We start from the raw sequence: 20,139 nt of genomic DNA on the forward strand, positions 1-20,139 counted from the left end.
CCTCTTCTCAGCCCCCTCTCTTCTCCAATCAGCCCCCTCTCTTCTCCAATCAGCCCCCTCTCAGCCCCCTCTCTTCTCCAATCAGCCCCCCTCTTCTCCAATCAGCCCTCCCTCTTCTCCAATCAGCCCCCTCTCTTCTCCAATCAGCTCCCTCCAATCAATCAGCCCCTCTCTTCTCCAATCAGCCCCTCTCTCCATCCCCTCTTCTCCAATCAGCCCCCTCTCTTCTCCAATCAGCTCCCTCTCTTCTCCAATCAGCTCCTCTCTTCTCCAAATCAGCCCCTCTCTTCTCCAATCAGCCCCCTCTCTTCTCCAATCAGCCCCTCTCTCCCCCTCTCTTCTCCAATCAGCCCCTCTCTCAGCCCCTCTCTTCTCCAATCAGCTCTCTTCTCCAATCAGCTCCCTCTCTCCTCAGCCCCTCTCTTCTCCAATCAGCTCCCCCCCTCTTCTCCAATCAGCCCCTCTCTCAGCCCCTCTCTTCTCCAATCAGCCCCTCTCTCAGCTCTCTTCTCCAATCAGCCCCTCTTCTCCAATCAGCTTCCCAATCAGCCCCCTCTCTTCTCCAATCAGCCCCTCTCTCAGCCCCTCTCTTCTCCAATCAGCTCCCTCTCTTCTCCAATCAGCTCCCTCTCTTCTCCAATCAGCCCCCTCTCTTCTCCAATCAGCCCCCTCTCTCAGCTCCCTCTCTTCTCCAATCAGCCCCTTCTCTCAGCTTCTCCAATCAGCCCCCTCTCTTCTCCAATCAGCCCCTCTCTCAGCCCCTCTCTTCTCCAATCAGCCCCTCTCTCAGCCCCCTCTCTTCTCCAATCAGCCCCCTCTCTCAGCTCTCCTCTCTTCTCCAATCAGCTCCTCTCTCAGCCCCCTCTCTTCTCCAATCAGCCCCCTCTCTTCTCCAATCCCCCTCTCTCAGCCCCTCTCTTCTCCAATCAGCCCCTCTCTCAGCCCCCTCTCTTCTCCAATCAGCCCTCTCTCAGCCCCCTCTCTTCTCCAATCAGCCCCCTCTCTTCTCCAATCAGCCCCTCCCCTCAGCCCCTCTCTTCTCCAATCAGCCTTCTCCAATCAGCTCCCTCTCTTCTCCAATCAGCTCCCTCTCTCCTTCTCCAATCAGCCCCCTCTCTTCTCCAATCAGCCCCTCTCTTCTCCAATCAGCCTCCCTCTCTTCTCCAATCAGCCCTCTCTCAGCCCCTCTCTTCTCCAATCAGCCCCCTCTCTTCTCCAATCAGCCCCTCTCTCAGCCCCCTCTCTTCTCCAATCAGCTCCTCTCTCAGCCCCCTCTCTTCTCCAATCAGCCCCCTCTCTTCTCCAATCAGCTCTCTCTTCTCCAATCAGCAGCCCCTCTCTCAGCCCCCTCTCTTCTCCAATCAGCCCCCTCTCAGCCCCTTCTCCAATCAGCCCCTCTCTCAGCTCCCTCTCTTCTCCAATCAGCCCCCTCTCTTCTCCAATCAGCCCCCTCTCTTCTCCAATCAGCCCCTCTCTCAGCTCCCTCTCTTCTCCAATCAGCCCTCTCTTCTCCAATCAGCTCCTCTCTCCCCCTCTCTTCTCCAATCAGCCCCCTCTCTTCTCCAATCAGCCCCTCTCTCAGCTCCCTCTCTTCTCCAATCAGTTCCCTCTCTTCTCCAATCAGCTCCCTCTCTTCTCCAATCAGCTCCCTCTCTTCTCCAATCAGCCCCTCTCTCCAATCAGCCCCTCTCTTCTCCAATCAGCCCCCCTCTTCTCCAATCAGCTCCCTCTCTTCTCCAATCAGCCCCCTCTCTTCTCCAATCAGCCCCTCTCTCAGCCCCCTCTCTTCTCCAATCAGCTCCTCTTCTCCAATCAGCTCCTCTCTCTTCTCTTCTCCAATCAGCTCCCCTCTCTTCTCCAATCAGCCCCTCTCTCCCCCTCTCTTCTCCAATCAGCTCCTTCTCCTCAGCCCCCTCTCTTCTCCAATCAGCCCCTCTCTCAGCTCCCTCTCTTCTCCAATCAGCCCCTCTCTCAGCTCCCTCTCTTCTCCAATCAGCTCCCTCTCTTCTCCAATCAGCTCCCTCTCTTCTCCAATCAGCCCCCTCTCTTCTCCAATCAGCCCCCTCTCTTCTCCAATCAGCCCCTCTCTCAGCTCCCTCTCTTCTCCAATCAGCCCCTCTCTCAGCTCCCTCTCTTCTCCAATCAGCCCCCTCTCTTCTCCAATCAGCCCCTCTCTCAGCCCCCTCTCTTCTCCAATCAGCCCCTCTCTCAGCCCCCTCTCTTCTCCAATCAGCTCCTCTCTCAGCCCTCTGTCTTCTCCAATCAGCCCCTCTCTCAGCTCCCTCTCTTCTCCAATCAGCCCCTCTCTCAGCCCCCTCTCTTCTCCAATCAGCCCCTCTCTCAGCCCCCTCTCTTCTCCAATCAGCCCCCTCTCTTCTCCAATCAGCCCCTCTCTCAGCTCCCTCTCTTCTCCAATCAGCTCCTCTCTCAGCCCCCTCTCTTCTCCAATCAGCCCCCTCTCTTCTCCAATCAGCCCCTCTCTCAGCTCCCTCTCTTCTCCAATCAGCCCCTCTCTTCTCCAATCAGCCCCCTCTCTTCTCCAATCAGCCCCTCTCTCAGCTCCCTCTCTTCTCCAATCAGCCCCTCTCTCAGCCCCCTCTCTTCTCCAATCAGCTCCCTCTCTTCTCCAATCAGCTCCCTCTCTTCTCCAATCAGCTCCCTCTCTTCTCCAATCAGCTCCCTCTCTTCTCCAATCAGCTCCTCTCTCAGCCCCCTCTCTTCTCCAATCAGCCCCCTCTCTTCTCCAATCAGCCCCCTCTCTCAGCCCCCTCTCTTCTCCAATCAGCCCCCTCTCTCAGCTCCCTCTCTTCTCCAATCAGCTCCTCTCTCAGCCCCCTCTCTTCTCCAATCAGCCCCTCTCTCAGCCCCCTCTCTTCTCTAATCAGCCCCTCTCTCAGCCCCCTCTCTTCTCCAATCAGCTCCTCTCTCAGCCCCCTCTCTTCTCCAATCAGCCCCCTCTCTCAGCTCCCTCTCTTCTCCAATCAGCCCCTCTCTCAGCTCCCTCTCTTCTCCAATCAGCCCCCTCTCTCAGCTCCCTCTCTTCTCCAATCAGCCCCCTCTCTCAGCTCCCTCTCTTCTCCAATCAGCCCCTCTCTCAGCTCCCTCTCTTCTCCAATCAGCCCCCTCTCTTCTCCAATCAGCCCCTCTCTCAGCCCCCTCTCTTCTCCAATCAGCCCCCTCTCTTCTCCAATCAGCCCCTCTCTCAGCCCCCTCTCTTCTCCAATCAGCTCCCTCTCTTCTCCAATCAGCCCCCTCTCTTCTCCAATCAGCCCCTCTCTCAGCTCCCTCTCTTCTCCAATCAGCCCCTCTCTCAGCTCCCTCTCTTCTCCAATCAGCCCCTCTCTCAGCCCCCTCTCTCAGCTCCCTCTCTTCTCCAATCAGCTCCCTCTCTTCTCCAATCAGCCCCTCTCTCAGCTCCCTCTCTTCTCCAATCAGCCCCTCTCTCAGCTCCCTCTCTTCTCCAATCAGCTCCCTCTCTTCTCCAATCAGCCCCCTCTCTCAGCCCCCTCTCTTCTCCAATCAGCTCCCTCTCTTCTCCAATCAGCCCCCTCTCTTCTCCAATCAGCCCCTCTCTCAGCTCCCTCTCTTCTCCAATCAGCCCCTCTCTCAGCTCCCTGTCTTCTCCAATCAGCTCCTCTCTCAGCCCCCTGTCTTCTCCAATCAGCTCCTCTCTCAGCCCTCTGTCTTCTCCAATCAGCTCCTCTCTCAGCCCTCTGTCTTCTCCAATCAGCTCCTCTCTCAGCCCTCTGTCTTCTCCAATCAGCTCCTCTCTCAGCCCTCTGTCTTCTCCAATCAGCTCCTCTCTCAGCCCTCTGTCTTCTCCAATCAGCTCCTCTCTCAGCCCCCTCTCTTCTCCAATCAGCCCCTCTCTCAGCCCCCTCTCTTCTCCAATCAGCCCCCTCTCTTCTCCAATCAGCCCCCTCTCTTCTCCAATCAGCCCCTCTCTCAGCCCCCTCTCTTCTCCAATCAGCTCCTCTCTCAGCCCTCTGTCTTCTCCAATCAGCCCCTCTCTCAGCCCCCTCTCTTCTCCAATCAGCTCCTCTCTCAGCCCCCTGTCTTCTCCAAACAGCCCCCTCTCTTCTCCAATCAGCTCCTCTCTCAGCCCCCTCTCTTCTCCAATCAGCCCCTCTCTCAGCCCCCTCTCTTCTCCAATCAGCTCCTCTCTCAGCCCCCTCTCTTCTCCAATCAGCCCCTCTCTCCTTGTCTCTCTGGATATAAACCAGACTTGGTACCACACCTAACAGAACTGTGACTGTGTGTGTGACCTACATGAGGAGAACACTCGCCAGACCAGAGGATATTAGAGTAAACGTGATGTTGCAGAGGAAGATGTAGGACTCATGACTCAAACAGGTCATAACTCATCTAGACAATGTTTTAGTCAGAAACAAGAAAAGAAAGAAGGGGGGGTGGGTCCTATAATGCTAAATCCAAACTGAAATTGGGAATTGTTTTAAGGTTGTCATACCAGGGATCATTTAGCTATTTGATTTACAATTTTAGAGCCCTGCAAAATGACCTCCAGCAGGCCACAAATGTGCATGTGTCTACTCAAACGGTCAGTAACAGACTCCATGAGGGTGGTATGAGGGCCCGACGTCCACAGGTGGGGGTTACAGCACAACACCGTGCAGGACGTTTGGCATTTGCCAGAGAACACCAAGATTTGCAAATTCGCCACTGGCGGGCGCCCTGTGCTCTTCACAGATGAAAGCATGTTCACACTGAGCACATGTGACAAACGTGACAGAGTCTGGAGACGCCGTGGAGAACGTTCTGCTGCCTGCAACATCCTCCAGCATGACCGGTTTGGCGGTGGGTCAGTCATGGTGTGGGGTGGCATTTCTTTGGGGGGCTGCACAGCCCTCCATGTGCTCGCCAGAGGTAGCCTGACTGCCATTAGGTACCGAGATGAGATCCCCAGACCCCTCGTGAGACCATATAATGGTGCGGTTGGCCCTGGGTTCCTCCTAATGCAAGACAATGCTAGACCTCATGTGGCTGGAGTGTGTCAGCAGTTCCTGCAAGAGGAAGGCATTGATGCTATGGACTGGCCCGCCCGCTCCAATTGAGCACATCTGGGACAACATGTAGTTTATGTGTCGGGGGGTTGGGGTCAGTTTGTTATATCTGGAGTACTTCTCCTGTCCAATTCGGTGTCCTGTGTGAATCTAAGTGTGCGTTCTCTAATTCTCTCCTTCTCTCTCTCGGAGGACCTGAGCCCTAGGACCATGCCCCAGGACTACCTGACATGATGACTCCTTGCTGTCCCCAGTCCACCTGGCCGTGCTGCTGCTCCAGTTTCAACTGACCTGAATCCAATTGAGCACATCTGGGACAACATGTAGTTTATGTGTCGGGGGGTTGGGGTCAGTTTGTTATATCTGGAGTACTTCTCCTGTCCAATTCGGTGTCCTGTGTGAATCTAAGTGTGCGTTCTCTAATTCTCTCCTTCTCTCTCTCGGAGGACCTGAGCCCTAGGACCATGCCCCAGGACTACCTGACATGATGACTCCTTGCTGTCCCCAGTCCACCTGGCCGTGCTGCTGCTCCAGTTTCAACTGACCTGAATCCAATTGAGCACATCTGGGACAACATGTAGTTTATGTGTCGGGGGGTTGGGGTCAGTTTGTTATATCTGGAGTACTTCTCCTGTCCAATTCGGTGTCCTGTGTGAATCTAAGTGTGCGTTCTCTAATTCTCTCCTTCTCTCTCTCGGAGGACCTGAGCCCTAGGACCATGCCCCAGGACTACCTGACATGATGACTCCTTGCTGTCCCCAGTCCACCTGGCCGTGCTGCTGCTCCAGTTTCAACTGACCTGAATCCAATTGAGCACATCTGGGACAACATGTAGTTTATGTGTCGGGGGGTTGGGGTCAGTTTGTTATATCTGGAGTACTTCTCCTGTCCAATTCGGTGTCCTGTGTGAATCTAAGTGTGCGTTCTCTAATTCTCTCCTTCTCTCTCTCGGAGGACCTGAGCCCTAGGACCATGCCCCAGGACTACCTGACATGATGACTCCTTGCTGTCCCCAGTCCACCTGGCCGTGCTGCTGCTCCAGTTTCAACTGACCTGAGCCCTAGGACCATGCCCCAGGACTACTTGACATGATGACTCCTTGCTGTCCCCAGTCCACCTGGCCGTGCTGCTGCTCCAGTTTCAACTGTTCTGCCTTATTATTATTCGACCATGCTGGTCATTTATGAACATTTGAACATCTTGGCCATGTTCTGTTATAATCTCTACCCGGCACAGCCAGAAGAGGACTGGCCACCCCACATAGCCTGGTTCCTCTCTAGGTTTCTTCCTAGGTTTTGGCTTTTCTAGGGAGTTTTTCCTAGCCACCGTGCTTCTACACCTGCATTGCTTGCTGTTTGGGGTTTTAGGCTGGGTTTCTGTACAGCACTTTGAGATATCAGCTGATGTACGAAGGGCTATATAAATAAATTTGATTTGATGTCTCGCTCCATCCACCAACGCCACGTTGCACCACAGACTGTCCAGGAGTTGGTGGATGCTTTAGTCCAGGTCTGGGAGGAGATCCCTCAGGAGACCATCCGCCACCTCATCAGGAGCATGCCCAGGCGTTGTAGGGAGGTCATACAGGCACGTGGAGGCCACACACACTACTGATCCTCATTTTGACTTGTTTTAAGGACATTACACCAAAGTTGGATCAGCCTGTAGTGTGGTTTTCCACTTTAATTTTGAGTGTGACTCCAAATCCAGACCTCCATAGGTTGATACATTTGATTTCTATTGATAATTTTTGTGTGATTTTGTTGTCAGCACATTCCACTATGTAAAGAAAAAAGTATTTAATAAGAATATTTCATTCATTCAGATCTAGGATGTGTTATTTTAGTGTTCCCTTTATTTTTTTGAGCAGTGTGTATATGGCTCCAGTCAAAAATAGTGCACTACATAAGACATTGAAAAGTGTGCAATTTGGGACACATGCATTCTGTGGCCCAAAAAACACAGTTTTTGGACTTTACTGGTATAGCCCATAGAAACGCTTTGAATAACACATTCATGAATGGCAAAAAAGGACAGTCAAAATATGTAACGTATCATAAGAAACAAGGTTTTGAAGTGTCTGTCTTATATCTAGCAGTTATAAGACAGCTTAGGAAATATATATATATTTATACACATATTTAAGTCCTATTCTATTTTTCGTGGGCAGAAATACTACCTTCATACTACCATTAATTTGTTTACCTGCAGACACGTCCCGTGACGAGCTCCTCTCCTCCTGCCTGGTAGCCTGCCTCATGAGAGAGTGAACACTGAGTCACTGTCATATGAAGAGAGAGAGAGACTGGATTAAAACGTATTCACTAAGTCACTGTCATATGAAGAGAGAGAGCGAAGGTTCAGTCAAACTCCTCTCCTCCTGCCTGGTAGCCTGCCTCATGAGAGAGTGAACACTGAGTCACTGGGTCGGGGTTCGTGAGAATCGTCCCTTTCCACAGTGGGGTCACAGTCACATAGTCACTGGGTCACGTTAGTTTGTTGGCCGAACCGTTCAGATGCTACAGAGGTTTTTCGTGAGAAGACTGGTTTTCAGGATGTCTCATGGTCTGACAAACATCGGTGCGGCAATCGACCTTAGAGGGTTAAAGAGAGAGAGAGAGAGAGAGAGAGACAACCACTGAAGAAGAAACGCCGTTAGAGAGAGAGAGAGAGAGAGAGAGACAACCACTGAAGAAGAAACGCCGTTAGAGAGAGAGAGAGCGAGAGAGAGAGAGAGAGAGAGAGAGACAGACAGACAGACAGACAGACACAGAGACACAGAGAGAGAGACAGACACAGAGACAGACAGAGAGAGACAGATAGAGAGAGACAGACAGAGAGAGACAGACAGAGAGAGAGACAGAGAGACAGAGAACCACTGAAGAACAAACACTGTTGTAAATACATATATATACATCACTGGGTCGGGGTGTTGCAGTTGGGGTGGATGTAATCACACTGTATCTCTGTTTAACTTTATTTCCATCCATCTTTAACAAATACACAGGAGGAGGCATGTTGCTGGGTCCAGGGGCAGGTATCTGGGTCCAGGGGCAGGCAGAAGGTCATACACAGGAGGAGGCATGTAGCTGGGTCCAGGGGCAGGCAGAAGGTCATACACAGGAGGAGGCATGTAGCTGGGTCCAGGGGCAGGCAGAAGGTCATACACAGGAGGAGGCATGTAGCTGGGTCCAGGGGCAGGCAGAAGGTCATACACAGGAGGAGGCATGTAGCTGGGTCCAGGGGCAGGCAGAAGGTCATACACAGGAGGAGGCAGGCAGCTGGGTCCAGGGGCAGGCAGAAGGTCATACACGGGAGGAGGCAGGCAGAAGGTCATACACGGGAGGAGGCAGGCAGAAGGTCATACACGGGAGGACCAATTAACAAGAAAAACAAAGCTCTGAATAGAAGTGTCACAAAGCAATACCTCACAATGATGGGGTGTAAAGAACTGAACTAAATAGTGTGTGATAATGACCTGCAGGTGTGTGATCAGGTGATCAGAATTCAGGTAATTGGGATCTGGAAAGTGAGCTTCGTTGAGGGGATCTACGTGTTTGTGCACATAGTGGTCTCTGCCTTGTGGTCAGACTCGCTCAAGTGGAACAAACTTAAACTTGGGTCTTTTTTCAATGCTGATTTGAATGTCATTGAGAAAACAGAGAATTTGTCAAAGTTATTTTCAGCAAACATCCTTTCTGCTGTAACAATGTGTGCTGAGAGTCGGGAAGCAAGTTCACGGAATGTTTTAATAAATAAACACAACATCATACAAAACAAGAAACATGAACAACGCACAGAAACAATGATGCCTGGGGAAGGAACCAAAGGGGGAGACATCATAGTGGTCTCTGACATCACAGGGCAGGTAATCAGGGAGGTGATGGAGTCCAGGTGAGTCTGACGCAGGTCCGCGTAACGATGGTGACAGGTGCGCGTAACGATGGTGACAGGTGCGCGTAACGATGGTGACAGGTGCACGAAACGATGGTGACAGGTGTGCGCCATAACGAGCAGCCTTGTGACCGAGAGGCCCAGAGAGGTGACATCTGAATTTAAAAGTATTCCTCGAGGTAATTGTTTTCCAAAAGTATCTGTAATCTGATTACAATATTTAGGCTGGTAAAGTATGGACTCCCGAGTGCTGCATCAGTCTAAGGCACAGCATCTCAGTGCTAGAGGTGTCACTACAGACCCTGGTTTGATCCCGGTCTGTATCACAACCGGCTGTGATCGGGATTCCCATAGGGCGGCACACAATTGGCCCAGCGTCGTCCGGGTTTGGGTTTGGCCGGGGTAGGCCTTCGTTGTAAATAAGAATTTGTTCTTAACTGACTTGGCTAGTTAAATAAAAGATCAATAAACATGTAACGTTACAGTTATTGTCCCCAACCCTGCCTGGCAGATATCTCAGTTTGCCCACCACCTCAACCTCAACAAGACAGAGCTGCTCTTCCGCCCGGGGAAGGCCTGGCGCTCAAAGACCTCTCTGTCACGGTTGACAACTCCATGGTGTTTCCCTCCCAGGGTGCAAAGAACCTTGGTGTGACCCTGGACAACATCCTGTCATTCTTGGCGAACATCAAAGCAGTGACTCTCTCCTGCAGGTTCATGCTCTATAACATCCGTAGAGTACGACCCTACCTCACACAGGAAGTGGAACATCCATAGAGTACGACCCTACCTCACACAGGAAGTGAACATCCGTAGAGTACGACCCTACCTCACACAGGAAGTGAACATCCATAGAGTACGACCCTACCTCACACAGGAAGTGGACATCCGTAGAGTACGACCCTACCTCACACAGGAAGTGGAACATCCATAGAGTACGACCCTACCTCACACAGGAAGTGAACATCCGTAGAGTACGACCCTACCTCACACAGGAAGTGAACATCCATAGAGTACGACCCTACCTCACACAGGAAGTGGAACATCCATAGAGTACGACCCTACCTCACACAGGAAGTGGCACATCCGTAGAGTACGACCATACCTCACACAGGAAGTGGCACAGGTCCTAATCCAGGCACTTGTCATCTCCTGTCTGGACTACTGCAACTCGCTGTTGGCTGGGCTCCCTGCTTGTGTCATCAAACCCCTGTGATGTATCCAGAACGCTGCAGGCCACCTGGTGTTCAACCTCCCCATGTTGTCCCATGTCACCCTCCTCTACCTCACACTCCACTGGCTTCCATGCCAAGCTCCACTACAAGACCATGATTCTTGCCTATGGAGCAGCAAGAGGAACTGCCCCTTCCTGCCATCCTGCCCCCTCTGGCCTCTTGGCCCTCCCACCCCTAAAAGAGGACAGCTCCCACTCAGCCTAGTCCAAGCTCTTTGGCACCCAGTGGTGGAACCAGATTCCCCCTGAAGTTAGGACAACGGCGTCCCTACCCATCTTACTATGCCTGTGATATGTGGTTGTCCCACATATATTTTAAGATGAATGCACGAATTGTAACTCTGTATAAGTGTTTGCTGAACAGTGGAGGTTCCTCAGAGGAGGAAGGGGAGGACCATCGTTCTCAGTGAATATCATATCATATTTTTTTGTATTGTTAGACATTAAAGAAGTTATGCTTTTTAGATAAAACTACACTAAATATAATCACATCACCAAATAACTTAAAATACACATCACCCTGTAGGTTAGCACCATGGTTTAGCCGGAGGACAGCTAGCTTCCGTCCTCCTCTGGGTACATTGACTTCAATACAAAACCTAGGAGGCTCATGATTCTCACCCCCTTCCATAGACTTACACAGTAATTATGACAACTTCCGGAACTGACGCGTAGTCCAGCCAATCAAAGGATCAGATCATTTATCTAGTACTGCTACAGCTAGCTATCACTGCAGTGCATGACATGTGGTGAGTAGTTGACTCAAAGAGAGAGAAAGACAGTAGTTGATTCATGTTCAATAAATTAATTTCTTCCAAACTGAAGGAGAAGCAAGAGAGAAATAGAGAGAGAGATTGTCATTTTTTTCAATATCCCTTACTTAGGTCGAAAATTCAGCAAGCTAGTTTTGCCTACTGAAACATCCTGTTCAAACAGGGGGATGCTATGTTAGCTAGTTGGCTATAACAGAGGAATGCTATGTTAGCTAGTTGGCTATAACAGAGGGATGCTATGTTAGCTAGCTGGCTATAACAGAGGGATGCTATGTTAGCTAGTTGGCTATAACAGAGGGATGCTATGTTAGCTAGTTGGCTATAACAGAGGGATGCTATGTTAGCTAGCTGGCTATAACAGAGGGATGCTATGTTAGCTAGTTGGCCATAACAGAGGAATGCTATGTTAGCTAGTTGGCTATAACAGAGGGATGCTATGTTAGCTAGTTGGCTATAACAGAGGGATGCTATGTTAGCTAGTTGGCTATAACAGAGGAATGCTATGTTAGCTAGTTGGCTATAACAGAGGGATGCTATGTTAGCTAGCTGGCTATAACAGAGGGATGCTATGTTAGCTAGTTGGCTATAACAGAGGGATGCTATGTTAGCTAGCTGGCTATAACAGAGGGATGCTATGTTAGCTAGCTGGCTATAACAGAGGGATGCTATGTTAGCTAGTTGGCTATAACAGAGGGATGCTATGTTAGCTAGTTGGCTATAACAGAGGAATGCTATGTTAGCTAGTTGGCTATAACAGAGGGATGCTATGTTAGCTAGCTGGCTATAACAGAGGGATGCTATGTTAGCTAGTTGGCCATAACAGAGGGATGCTATGTTAGCTAGCTGGCTATAACAGAGGGATGCTATGTTAGCTAGTTGGCTATAACAGAGGGATGCTATGTTAGCTAGTTGGCTATAACAGAGGGATGCTATGTTAGCTAGCTGGCTATAACAGAGGGATGCTATGTTAGCTAGTTGGCCAAAACAGAGGGATGCTATGTTAGCTAGCTGGCTATAACAGAGGGATGCTATGTTAGCTAGATGGCTATAACAGAGGGATGCTATGTTAGCTAGCTGGCTATAACAGAGGGATGCTATGTTAGCTAGTTGGCTATAGCAGGGGGATGCTATGTTAGCTAGCTGGCTATAACAGAGGGATGCTATGTTAGCTAGCTGGCTATAACAGAGGGATGCTATGTTAGCGAGCTGGCTACAACAGAGGGATGCTATGTTAGCTAGCTGGCTATAACAGAGTGATGCTATGTTAGCTAGCAGGCTATAACAGAGGGATGCTATGTTAGCTAGCTGGCTATAACAGAGGGATGCTATGTTAGCTAGCAGGCTATGACTTTCCAACACAACACTGGAACTCTTCCAAGTCATGGTAATCTTTTGGTTTTAGTAATTTATTGCCACCGGGTCCCGCCGGTGTTACTGCTCACTGAGTGTACACTAACATTACTGCATGATTGTAGAGGGTTTACTAACGCGTTAGCTCTATTAGCTATGTTGACTAGGACATTACTTTATCTGATATGGAGACAACGATATAGGCTGTGTGTAGCGGTTTGGCTTGGAGAGGTTTTTTACGCCTGGTCACATACAGCTGATGTGTTGTGGATTGAAGTCCACAAGTGAAGGAAAGAGAAGGAATACAATGTGGCTGTCATGAGAGTGAACTGTATTTACGCCTGATCAGGGGTGTATTCATTCCGTCGATTCCATTGAGAAACGTTTCTTAAACAGAACAAAATTAGGATAAACACATGCAGGCTTCAGATAATCTAAACGACATGTGTAATGATCTAAACCTATCCCAGCCGGTGGCTAAGCCGACATGACCCAACTCTAAAGATCCTTCAAAGCAAACTCGGAATGATCTTATTTTAACAAATACACCAGATAAATATGTTTATACTTCGGCCAAGATATCAGTGGCCATTGCCCAGTTGTTTGTGTTAGAGATGTGAGAATACAAAAATGTAATCCTCGTGTCATCACAAAGAGGAACATCAGTGAACAGGCTTCGCATGATCTTTATTTTAGTGACCTTGATTGTCGTTCAGCTATTTAGTTTAGTTTTATTAATTCGACAATTTTAAAGCCATACATGCACATGGAGGATAACACACAATACAGGCTGGGACTTATTTCCATTGTGGTCCTCTTGAGACAAGATGGTTAGACAAGATCCAACACAGATCGAATCATGCTTTAGCTTTCAGCCTCTTTGCAGATGTCTTCAATACTATTTTAGATAATCATGCTCCCTTCCAAAAACTAAGGGTAAAAGGTACATAGATTGAATACCTTGTAAGCTGGAGAATTATCAGAAGTCATTCATAAAAGAGATGATGCTCAAGGCCAGGAACAAAGGCAAGTTTTTAAGCAACTGAGGTATCATTGTGTAAATCAGACAGGCCAAAGGGTTGGTTAAATCTGAAGACCTGTCAAGAGATTTTAAGGTAAATCAACGTTTAATTTCCTTGCACCCTACGTGTGGAATGATCTACAATTTAACTTAAAAAATTTGAGGAATCGACGCCTCGAGAGCATTTCAGATAGTTGTTAGGGGAACTTTCTACTGACATTTAAAACAATTGTTATTGTGTTTTGCTTTTCGTGTATTGTTGCATATAATAATGTGTTCATTGTATTGATGTATATTTTGGTGCTAAAGTGAATGAGATGAGCCCTGTATTTATTAAACTGGGTTCATCTGGAAAACAGACCTTGGATTCAGTATTGACTCCCTGTCTGAATAAAGACACCTTGGTCTCAGCATTGACTCCCTGTCTGAATAAAGACACCTTGGTCTCAGCATTGACTCCCTGTCTAAATAAAGACACCTTGGTCTCAGCATTGACTCCCTGTCTAATAAAGACACCTTGGTCTCAGCATTGACTCCCTGTCTAAATAAAGACACCTTGGTCTCAGCATTGACTCCCTGTCTAATAAAGACACCTTGGTCTCAGCATTGACTCCCTGTCTAAATAAAGACACCTTGGTCTCAGCATTGACTCCCTGTCTAAATAAAGACACCTTGGTCTCAGCATTGACTCCCTGTCTGAATAACGACACCTTGGTCTCAGCATTGACTCCCTGTCTGAATTAAAACACCTTGGTCTCAGCATTGACTCCCTGTCTAAATAAAGACACCTTGGTCTCAGCATTGACTCCCTGTCTAAATAAAGACACCTTGGTCTCAGCATTGACTGTCTGTCTAAATAAAGACACCTTGGTCTCAGTATTGACTCCCTGTCTAAATAAAGACACCTTGGTCTCAGCATTGACTCCCTGTTTAAATAAAGACACCTTGGTCTCAGCATTGACTCCCTGTCTAAATAAAGACACCTTGGTCTCAGCATTGACTCCCTGTCTGAATAAAGACACCTTGGTCTCAGCATTGACTCCCTGTCTAAATAAAGACACCTTGGTCTCAGCATTTGCTCTCTGTCTAAATAAATAGACCTTGGTCTCAGCATTGACTCCCTGTCTAAATAAAGACACCTTGGTCTCAGTATTGACTCCCTGTCTAAATAAATAGACCTTGGTCTCAGCATTGACTCCCTGTCTAGATAAAGACACCTTGGTCTCAGTATTGACTCCCTGTCTAAATAAAGACACCTTGGTCTCAGCATTTGCTCTCTGTCTAAATAAAGACACCTTGGTCTCAGCATTGACTCCCTGTCTAAATAAAGACACCTTGGTCTCAGCATTGACTCCCTGTCTAAATAAAGACACCTTGGTCTCAGCATTGACTCCCTGTCTAAATAAAGACATCTTGGTCTCAGCATTGACTCCCTGTCTAGAGAAAGTTAAATAAATAAAAGCAAATGTCTTGTATGATGCTGTAGGTTGTGTGTGTTCTACAGGGCTGTAGGTTGTGTGTGTTGTATCGGGCTGTAGGTTGTGTGTGTTCTACAGGGCTGTAGGTTGTGTGTGTTGTATCGGGCTGTAGGTTGTGTGTGTTGTATCGGGCTGTAGGTTATGTGTGTTGTATCGGGCTGTATGTTGTGTGTGTTCTACAGGGCTGTAGGTTGTGTGTGTGTTGTATAGGGCTGTAGGTTGTGTGTGTTGTATCGGACTGTAGGTTGTGTGTGTGTGTTCTATAGGGCTGTAGGTTGTGTGTGTGTGTTCTACAGGGCTGTAGGTTGTGTGTGTTGTATAGGGCTGTAGGTTGTGTGTATTGTATAGGGCTGTAGGTTGTGTGTGTTGTATAGGGCTGTAGGTTGTGTGTGTTGTATAGGGCTGTAGGTTGTGTGTGTTGTATAGGGCTGTAGGTTGTGTGTGTTGTATAGGGCTGTAGGTTGTGTGTATTGTATAGGGCTGTAGGTTGTGTGTGTTGTATAGGGCTGTAGGTTGTGTGTGTTGTATAGGGCTGTAGGTTGTGTGTGTTGTATAGGGCTGTAGGTTAGGTGTGTTCTATAGGGCTGTAGGTTGTGTGTGTTGTATAGGGCTGTAGGTTGTGTGTGTTGTATAGGGCTGTAGGTTGTGTGTATTGTATAGGGCTGTAGGTTGTGTGTATTGTATAGGGCTGTAGGTTGTGTGTGTTGTATAGGGCTGTAGGTTGTGTGTGTTGTATAGGGCTGTAGGTTGTGTGTGTTGTATAGGGCTGTAGGTTGTGTGTGTTGTATAGGGCTGTAGGTTGTGTGTGTTGTATAGGGCTGTAGGTTGTGTGTGTTGTATAGGGCTGTAGGTTGTGTGTGTTGTATAGGGCTGTAGGTTGTGTGTGTTGTATAGGGCTGTAGGTTAGGTGTGTTCTATAGGGCTGTAGGTTGTGTGTGTTGTATAGGGCTGTAGGTTGTGTGTGTTGTATAGGGCTGTAGGTTGTGTGTATTGTATAGGGCTGTAGGTTGTGTGTATTGTATAGGGCTGTAGGTTGTGTGTGTTGTATAGGGCTGTAGGTTGTGTGTGTTGTATAGGGCTGTAGGTTGTGTGTGTTGTATAGGGCTGTAGGTTGTGTGTGTTGTATAGGGCTGTAGGTTGTGTGTGTTGTATAGGGCTGTAGGTTGTGTGTGTTGTATAGGGCTGTAGGTTGTGTGTGTTGTATAGGGCTGTAGGTTGTGTGTGTTGTATAGGGCTGTAGGTTGTGTGTGTTGTATAGGGCTGTAGGTTGTGTGTGTTGTATAGGGCTGTAGGTTGGTGTGTTGTATAGGGCTGTAGGTTGTGTGTGTTGTATAGGGCTGTAGGTTGTGTGTGTTGTATAGGGCTGTAGGTTGTGTGTGTTGTATAGGGCTGTAGGTTGTGTGTGTTGTATAGGGCTGTAGGTTGTGTGTGTTGTATAGGGCTGTAGGTTGTGTGTGTTGTATAGGGCTGTAGGTTGTGTGTGTTGTATAGGGCTGTAGGTTGTGTGTGTTGTATAGGGCTGTAGGTTGTGTGTGTTGTATAGGGCTGTAGGTTGTGTGTGTTGTATAGGGCTGTAGGTTGTGTGTGTTGTATAGGGCTGTAGGTTGTGTGTGTTGTATAGGGCTGTAGGTTGTGTGTGTTGTATAGGGCTGTAGGTTGTGTGTGTTGTATAGGGCTGTAGGTTGTGTGTGTTGTATAGGGCTGTAGGTTGTGTGTGTTGTATAGGGCTGTAGGTTGTGTGTGTTGTATAGGGCTGTAGGTTGTGTGTGTTGTATAGGGCTGTAGGTTGTGTGTGTTGTATAGGGCTGTAGGTTGTGTGTGTTGTATAGGGCTGTAGGTTGTGTGTGTTGTATAGGGCTGTAGGTTGTGTGTGTTGTATAGGGCTGTAGGTTGTGTGTGTTGTATAGGGCTGTAGGTTGTGTGTGTTGTATAGGGCTGTAGGTTGTGTGTGTTGTATAGGGCTGTAGGTTGTGTGTGTTGTATAGGGCTGTAGGTTGTGTGTGTTGTATAGGGCTGTAGGTTGTGTGTGTTGTATAGGGCTGTAGGTTGTGTGTGTTGTATAGGGCTGTAGGTTGTGTGTGTTGTATAGGGCTGTAGGTTGTGTGTGTTGTATAGGGCTGTAGGTTGTGTGTGTTGTATAGGGCTGTAGGTTGTGTGTGTTGTATAGGGCTGTAGGTTGTGTGTGTTGTATAGGGCTGTAGGTTGTGTGTGTTGTATAGGCTGCTGTAGTTGTGTTGTGTGTGTTGTATAGGGCTGTAGGTTGTGTGTGTTGTATAGGGCTGTAGGTTGTGTGTGTTGTATAGGGCTGTAGGTTGTGTGTGTTGTATAGGGCTGTAGGTTGTGTGTGTTGTATAGGGCTGTAGGTTGTGTGTGTTGTATAGGGCTGTAGGTTGTGTGTGTTGTATAGGGCTGTAGGTTGTGTGTGTTGTATAGGGCTGTAGGTTGTGTGTGTTGTATAGGGCTGTAGGTTGTGTGTGTTGTATAGGGCTGTAGGTTGTGTGTGTTGTATAGGGCTGTAGGTTGTGTGTGTTGTATAGGGCTGTAGGTTGTGTGTGTTGTATAGGGCTGTAGGTTGTGTGTGTTGTATAGGGCTGTAGGTTGTGTGTGTTGTATAGGGCTGTAGGTTGTGTGTGTTGTATAGGGCTGTAGGTTGTGTGTGTTGTATAGGGCTGTAGGTTGTGTGTGTTGTATAGGGCTGTAGGTTGTGTGTGTTGTATAGGGCTGTAGGTTGTGTGTGTTGTATAGGGCTGTAGGTTGTGTGTGTTGTATAGGGCTGTAGGTTGTGTGTGTTGTATAGGGCTGTAGGTTGTGTGTGTTGTATAGGGCTGTAGGTTGTGTGTGTTGTATAGGGCTGTAGGTTGTGTGTGTTGTATAGGGCTGTAGGTTGTGTGTGTTGTATAGGGCTGTAGGTTGTGTGTGTTGTATAGGGCTGTAGGTTGTGTGTGTTGTATAGGGCTGTAGGTTGTGTGTGTTGTATAGGGCTGTAGGTTGTGTGTGTTGTATAGGGCTGTAGGTTGTGTGTGTTGTATAGGGCTGTAGGTTGTGTGTGTTGTATAGGGCTGTAGGTTGTGTGTGTTGTATAGGGCTGTAGGTTGTGTGTGTTGTATAGGGCTGTAGGTTGTGTGTGTTGTATAGGGCTGTAGGTTGTGTGTGTTGTATAGGGCTGTAGGTTGTGTGTGTTGTATAGGGCTGTAGGTTGTGTGTGTTGTATAGGGCTGTAGGTTGTGTGTGTTGTATAGGGCTGTAGGTTGTGTGTGTTGTATAGGGCTGTAGGTTGTGTGTGTTGTATAGGGCTGTAGGTTGTGTGTGTTGTATAGGGCTGTAGGTTGTGTGTGTTGTATAGGGCTGTAGGTTGTGTGTGTTGTATAGGGCTGTAGGTTGTGTGTGTTGTATAGGGCTGTAGGTTGTGTGTGTTGTATAGGGCTGTAGGTTGTGTGTGTTGTATAGGGCTGTAGGTTGTGTGTGTTGTATAGGGCTGTAGGTTGTGTGTGTTGTATAGGGCTGTAGGTTGTGTGTGTTGTATAGGGGTTGTGTGTGTTGTATAGGGCTGTAGGTTGTGTGTGTTGTATAGGGCTGTAGGTTGTGTGTGTTGTATAGGGCTGTAGGTTGTGTGTGTTGTATAGGGCTGTAGGTTGTGTGTGTTGTATAGGGCTGTAGGTTGTGTGTGTTGTATAGGGCTGTAGGTTGTGTGTGTTGTATAGGGCTGTAGGTTGTGTGTGTTGTATAGGGCTGTAGGTTGTGTGTGTTGTATAGGGCTGTAGGTTGTGTGTGTTGTATAGGGCTGTAGGTTGTGTGTGTTGTATAGGGCTGTAGGTTGTGTGTGTTGTATAGGGCTGTAGGTTGTGTGTGTTGTATAGTGTTGCTGTAGGTTGTGTGTGTTGTATAGGGCTGTAGGTTGTGTGTGTTGTATAGGGCTGTAGGTTGTGTGTGTTGTATAGGGCTGTTAGGTTGTGTGTGTTGTATAGGGCTGTAGGTTGTGTGTGTTGTATAGGGCTGTAGGTTGTGTGTGTTGTATAGGGCTGTAGGTTGTGTGTGTTGTATAGGGCTGTAGGTTGTGTGTGTTGTATAGGGCTGTAGGTTGTGTGTGTTGTATAGGGCTGTAGGTTGTGTGTGTTGTATAGGGCTGTAGGTTGTGTGTGTTGTATAGGGCTGTAGGTTGTGTGTGTTGTATAGGGCTGTAGGTTGTGTGTGTTGTATAGGGCTGTAGGTTGTGTGTGTTGTATAGGGCTGTAGGTTGTGTGTGTTGTATAGGGCTGTAGGTTGTGTGTGTTGTATAGGGCTGTAGGTTGTGTGTGTTGTATAGGGCTGTAGGTTGTGTGTGTTGTATAGGGCTGTAGGTTGTGTGTGTTGTATAGGGCTGTAGGTTGTGTGTGTTGTATAGGGCTGTAGGTTGTGTGTGTTGTATAGGGCTGTAGGTTGTGTGTGTTGTATAGGGCTGTAGGTTGTGTGTGTTGTATAGGGCTGTAGGTTGTGTGTGTTGTATAGGGCTGTAGGTTGTGTGTGTTGTATAGGGCTGTAGGTTGTGTGTGTTGTATAGGGCTGTAGGTTGTGTGTGTTGTATAGGGCTGTAGGTTGTGTGTGTTGTATAGGGCTGTAGGTTGTGTGTGTTGTATAGGGCTGTAGGTTGTGTGTGTTGTATAGGGCTGTAGGTTGTGTGTGTTGTATAGGGCTGTAGGTTGTGTGTGTTGTAGGCTGTAGGTTGTGTGTGTTGTATAGGGCTGTAGGTTGTGTGTGTTGTATAGGGCTGTAGGTTGTGTGTGTTGTATAGGGCTGTAGGTTGTGTGTGTTGTATAGGGCTGTAGGTTGTGTGTGTGTTGTATAGGGCTGTAGGTTGTGTGTGTTGTATAGGGCTGTAGGTTGTGTGTGTTGTATAGGGCTGTAGGTTGTGTGTGTTGTATAGGGCTGTAGGTTGTGTGTGTTGTATAGGGCTGTAGGTTGTGTGTGTTGTATAGGGCTGTAGGTTGTGTGTGTTGTATAGGGCTGTAGGTTGTGTGTGTTGTATAGGGCTGTAGGTTGTGTGTGTTGTATAGGGCTGTAGGTTGTGTGTGTTGTATAGGGCTGTAGGTTGTGTGTGTTGTATAGGGCTGTAGGTTGTGTGTGTTGTATAGGGCTGTAGGTTGTGTGTGTTGTATAGGGCTGTAGGTTGTGTGTGTTGTATAGGGCTGTAGGTTGTGTGTGTTGTATAGGGCTGTAGGTTGTGTGTGTTGTATAGGGCTGTAGGTTGTGTGTGTTGTATAGGGCTGTAGGTTGTGTGTGTTGTATAGGGCTGTAGGTTGTGTGTGTTGTATAGGGCTGTAGGTTGTGTGTGTTGTATAGGGCTGTAGGTTGTGTGTTGTTGCTATAGGTTGTGTGTGTTGTATAGGGCTGT

The sequence above is a fragment of the Oncorhynchus masou genome, chromosome 18 (assembly GCF_036934945.1).
Source record: "Oncorhynchus masou masou isolate Uvic2021 chromosome 18, UVic_Omas_1.1, whole genome shotgun sequence".
Classification (NCBI taxonomy): Eukaryota; Metazoa; Chordata; class Actinopteri; order Salmoniformes; family Salmonidae; genus Oncorhynchus; species Oncorhynchus masou.